The sequence below is a fragment of the Pterocles gutturalis genome, unplaced genomic scaffold, assembly GCF_000699245.1.
Source record: "Pterocles gutturalis isolate BGI_N339 unplaced genomic scaffold, ASM69924v1 scaffold15221, whole genome shotgun sequence".
In the NCBI taxonomy this organism is placed as follows: Eukaryota; Metazoa; Chordata; class Aves; order Pterocliformes; family Pteroclidae; genus Pterocles; species Pterocles gutturalis.
Genome location: NW_010100631.1, coordinates 25,604 through 31,682, shown reverse-complemented (window position 1 = coordinate 31,682; position 6,079 = coordinate 25,604). Strand labels below are relative to the sequence as shown.

The window sequence follows — 6,079 nt, the reverse complement described above, 5'->3', positions numbered from 1 at the left end:
AAGAGTGTGTTGAAAAGATAATGAAGTCTTGCCAAGCCTCAATATTTGGACTTGCAGTTATTGCTGAGGCTCAGAATCATTTGGCAATGTGATACTCTGTGTCTCCCTAAAGAATTAAAGCAAGCTTTTCCCCTCTGAGGAAACACAGGAAAATTTCTCTGAATTCATTTGCATTCTGCAACAAGTATGGTGAGCTAGGCAACCAGATATATTTAACTTGGATATCTCTGAACAATGAATTGTTAAAGACAGAGCTTTCTGTGTGGAACTCAGAAAAGAAAAAGAGCCTCTATGCATCTTTCTTATTGCACACACGCTAGAGTAATATCTGCTTTATGGAATAGTTGACGCAAAACATAACTGTTGGGTAAAAAACAAGTTCATCTGTTCTGATATCCAAAGCTGTCTTCTACTAGGAAAATATAAGCCTGATGGTACAAGAAGATATTTTTTGTCAGTGTCTGATCACCAAACTGGATTTAAAAGTGTCTTTCTGTCTGCCTTTTACCACGACATATACTGACACGCAATCTTGTTCTTTGTACCTTTCTCAAAAAACACAGGAGGATAAAGACCCTGGGTTACAGTGTCTGCACTTAACCTACTCTGTATTGCCTTGCACTGCATGGGTGCTTGACATCAGCTGTAACAGATGCCCTGAATCCAAGACCACGTGAAGTGAATGGACTGCCTGCCATTCTAACACTCAACTATTCTGCACTCCTCTAGCTAGTTTAGCATATCTAAATAATATTGACATTATCTTTATGCTTTAATTTTATATAACATCCTAATAAGCTTAAACTCCTTTGATACCCTCAAAAACAGTTATTGCTTTTACAACTACTTTGTTGTCTAATAACAAACTGATGGGTTTAACATCAATAATGTTTTTCTTCTCAATATTTCAGTCTCATAGTCCTAACATAAAATTTGATTAACTTTCCTGTGATGCTTGCTGCTAGGAAAATTGAAAAGCTATTACATTATCACAAGACTTTTTTCCAGAGGTGTGACTGAAGGTATAAGTAGAAACTTATACCTTCCTGCTCCTTCACTGAGGCTTGCTAACAGATGTTATCAATCCTATCACTTTTAAGAAATAATTATTAATTTTCACAAACCCATTTTCTAACAGGGGAAGATATTCTACAAATCAATTTTTCTAGAAATTCTTTTTCGTAGTGACAGGTGATTGTGTAAAGGGCAGTGGGAAATTTCAGTTGAAATATGAAATCTACAACTTCGGTCTGACTCTAATACTAATTTCTAATTCCTCCTGTCAATACTTCATAAAACCAAAGTAGTATTTGTCTTCCCCTTTCTTAATGTGTGATTTTGTCAATCATCTGAAGCTTGATTTTCTTATCTATTCTTCAAGTTTCTGTGAAGTGATGCAGCCAAAAATACAATAAATTAGCTCTGAAGATCTGTAAGAAAAAACCCAAAGATTATAATATGTTCAGCAGTACTAATTTCAAAAAGGAGTAATACAAATTAATATAACTATTTAATTCTTCTGTTAGCATTGCATTGGAGTTCAGTAAAAATGTCACAGAGGGTAGCATATTCTGTATGGTGAAGCAGAAGATTGAATGATAAATTCGAGCTTAATGTGAAATCTGATCTAAAGCCATAAACTTCATCTGTTGGCTGTTATGTCCTGCATACATTATTTGTTTGGCTTATGATAACAAGAAAGTCTGAATGTGAGGTTGATAACATTGATGTATTTAATAAGCTGTTTCCAGTCACCATTGAGGGTACAGGTAAATTAGACTGTAGACTGCATAGAGCTCAAATAATGATGAAAAACATCCTTTGTTATCCTCTTTAAAAAAAAAAAAAAAAAGATATGGTATTTTATGGTATTTTAAGCAGTGCTTTTCTTCAGATATTCCCCATGTGAAATAATTCATTTTACTCCTGCAGAAAATTAAAGCTGTGAATATAGACATTCTGTCCATATTATAGCACACTGCAGAAACCCCAAGTTTTGTGGCTATGCAGATTTCTTTATTAATTACTTATGATGACATTTTATTTTTATATAATCGTTCATTTGTTTATTCTTACAGAAAAATAGTGCACATGAGATAGCAAAGTTGAGACTTCTTAATACCATAGACCAGGAATTACAATGAATAGTAGCATATGATATTTTTATTTTCTATAAGCTCTGCAAACTATTTTTCATAACTGTGTCTAGTGGTTTCCCAAATGACAGCTCCCAATTGCTGTATAATGTAGTAATTCCTCTCTCTTTGGTACAAAGTTCTTCAATAATATTTGCCAACCGGGCAGTCAAGGTGCTGGACCAAGAGTCTTTTGTTCTTACATGAATTATTATGCTTTCTTACTATTTCTGTAACAGAAATAATGGAAGTTTAGTTTGCCATCTTATTTGCTTAAAAACATCACAGGAGCAAAAAATGGAATACTTCTGTCCTACCTGCATTAGAAATTTGAACCTCTGAATTTAGCCTACTTAATTTTCTCCAAGAATAAAGATGACATTTAGTAAATCAAATTCCATGCCAAAGATGAAGCATTTGAACTCATTAATCCAATCTGGATATCTAGACCCACTCAACAGAATGTAAAACACACTTGACCTACCTTGAATACATTCACGTTGTCCATGGCCGCAGTGTGTTCTATGGAATCTTTAGAGGATTTAGAAAAACAGCGAATTTTTCAGATTACATTTATTTTTTTTAAGAATGGCAGCAAATAACTCTATCAAATAAAATTTACTGAAAATAACATTACAAGCTGTGGTACATGTGGAAGACTTTCAGTAATTTTGAGCAACCATAAAACAATGTTAAAATATGTAGACTTCAATCACTGTATTAAAGTTGTATTAGATGAAATCTGATAGATTATGTCTCATCTTTCATGTACATGTGTAGTTTACAATATAATTATTTGGATAAGGCTTTTTTCAAAGAAATTGCAACCTAATAATTCCTCGCAAATTGTGAAAATTGCTTCAAACAGTCATTAAGCATATGGTCACCTCCTATAAAACTTTTTAGCTCCATGATTTGATAGTTTTCTTTCTTTTTGTAAAAAGATAATTGTTATTAGTGATTTAATATCTGCAATACCCTTGGAGCTGTCTGAACGTGCTCCTGGGCAACAGGAGTTGCCTACTACAGGGCTGTAGGTGGCCCTGTTTGTGCAAGAGGCGTAGGACCAGATGAGTTCCAGAGGTCCCTTCTAACCTCAACAATGCAGTGATTGACTAAAAGAAATAGAAAGATACATGAATACTGCCAACCAAAGAAACACTCTTACTCTAATGACTGATCACAAATCCTTTTTCAAACTATTTTATGTCACAGCTTGTAAAAATTGCATTATAAAACCCATTTTTCCTAGGGGCTTCCAAAACAAAATTACTCAGTTTAACACTAAACAGATATTAAATCTGCCAGTCCTGAAAATTTACTCTGGAATCTGCAAGTTGAAGTGTTTTTTCTGGCTAATGTGTTATTACCAGTAGAACTATGAGTACATTTCTTATTGAATAGTAATCCTGTAAAGGACAATGTTGAACAAAAATAACACCAAATTTTGTTAAATTCAGTGAATAGTTTCATCAGGAGAAAATAAAGTTAAAAATCAAGTTATTTTGTTTCAACTTTTTAAAATGAAACACAATTTTATTTCAAAACAATATTTTTCTCTAAAATGTTTCCTTCATATTTTTAAAAATAAAAGCCAATTAATTTTAAATTAAGGACTTTACATTTAATTTGAAGTTGAATTAAGACTTCCAGATAAGAAAATCTATATTTTATTTAAAGTTTTAAATTTAGATGGCCCAAAATGGTCTTTTTTTAAGTTTAGCTACAAAGTCATACTTTATGAATCCTATAACTTACAGAGACTCAAATGACAGAGAAAAAGAAAGCATATAAAGTTTTTTTTGGCATAATTACATGTTAACTCATTCTTGATAGGGTTGAGTAATCTATCAGTTAGGACATAAGATTGCAGGTATTTTGAAACCTGGAAATATCACAGTGATTACCTACTTTCTACCAAAAATTTTAAGAACTATGTAGTCATATGTGTTTTAGTTTTCTGTCAATGCTGTGAATCTTTTGAATTTCCATTTTCTATGTCTCCATATGTTTTCACATTAAAATTTTGGGTTTCTCTGATTTCACTGCTGTTAAAATAAAGGTTTTGATCTTGTACTCCATATTCTATGGCACAGCCATGGCTTTATAGAATTCTGCTCAAGACGAGAAACATCTTAACCAGTAAGTAGGTACAGACAGGTAACAGATGCTGTGCCAGCTCTGAAATAGGCCTAATTTGTTTCATATTAATGCTCATACACACGTTAATCATTACCGTCTCGCATAACACAAGGCTTCTTTTTTCAAACTTGCTGTCACATGTAGCTTAAAACAATGGAATTACAGAAGCTGAACAGAGGAGTGTTACTGTTACTTTGAAGGGAGAACAAATCCAGTTTATGGATTATACTTTGTTCTAAACTTGCAATTTAATACATTTGAGAGAGTTTTCCATAATGGAATAGGGAGAATGAGCTCTTAAAACCATTGCTGTATGGAAGCACCCCAAATTATGTTACTTTTAAATATTAAATTCATAACCTGAAGTTAGTCCCTGCCTTCTGTTTTGGTTTGGTTTTTTTTCATTACTGTGAGCACAATTATAATGTAGAAGACAGACTGGATTTTATTTTTCTTTTTTAATTCTACAAATCCCTTTCTTAAACACACATATAAGAGTCCATAGATTGAAATTAAATGTAGTAAAGGAATATTCTAATTTTTAAACTGAAATTTGAAAAATTAGTAAAATCTAAGTTAGAATTTCCCACTTGGGTAGACATAAGTGCTACTGCAAAATTAATGTCTTGCCTCTCTGATTTTGAGTGACTGATTTTGTAGAATCATTGAATGATTTTTTTTAAAATTGCCTTAGATTAAAAGAAATTTCTTAGATTAAGGGAAACTTCTTAGATTAAAAGAAATTAAAGATATTAGAATTATATGTGACCTTTGATGTTCATTATATCTAGCAGACATCTTACTGTGAAGCAGCAAGACTAGCTTGGCTGAGGCACAAGCTATACAGTGACCTGAAACTGGAAGTGGAATTCTAGACAGAGTGGAGATGTAGTTCAAATTTACAAGAACTGATACAGAACAACTGCATAAGTATCTGGAGAAAGAACCAGAAAAGCCAGGGATATTAAATAAATAAAGCAAAGCCAACAAACAGAAAACCCAAAACAGAACTACAAAGAAACCTCAGCAAAACATTATGTTTCTAAGATGGCAAAGAGTTAAAAATCAGGGCTAGCCTAAGAAAATAATAGGTTATATGCTGCTCTTCAAAGTAGCTAGTTTTGCTGAAATTAATCCAGAAGCATTTAAGATTTATGGCTACGGTAGATCTCCATTAATCTGCCAATAGTAGTAGCCAATACTTTTCAGCATTTACAGAGAACGGCTACATAAAGCTTAAACCTGTTAGATATGCCATCTAAAAAGGGAAAAAGAGGAAAGTTGCCTAGCTTCAATTATCAACAAATAATTACAGAGATATAAGGTCTTAATGACAGATAGAATATATTTATCAATATCAAATAATGTCAGATTCCCTTAATTTGTTCCTTGGAAAGGCACAGACACTGTGGATAGGGAAGAATGTGATATATTTTTACTTTCACACAATGTGAAATGACTTTTGAGATAAGTAAGGGGATAAGGACAAAGATTAAATTATATGAGATTACTGATGATTCATTGTCAAACCATAAAGACGTATCAGTGTGGGGCTAGACACATCCCAGTGTGTCTGGGATGATATTCAATGTTGTTGTGAGTCATTCAGATGGAGTGGAGAGCATGCTTGATAATTTCTCATTCAGCATCAAACTGGGAGGATCTGAAAGCATTTTGGAGGACTGGATTAGAATTCAAGAATTTTTTGACAGACTGGACAAGTGGCCTGAATTAGCCAGGAGTGTTTATGTGTAATCCCTCTGGTATATTCAGCCTGTATTAGATTTTGACTAGATGGAGAG

At 33.0% G+C, this 6,079-nt stretch overlaps 1 protein-coding gene across 1 annotated transcript in view; it reads left to right on the top strand.

Moving 5' to 3' along the window:
• The window catches only part of CORIN (corin, serine peptidase), a gene marked incomplete at its 5' end in the record, with an annotated part of 51,171 nt that overhangs the window by 29,695 nt on the left and 15,397 nt on the right, over nt 1-6,079 (top strand). The gene's annotated exons all lie outside the window — the stretch shown is intronic.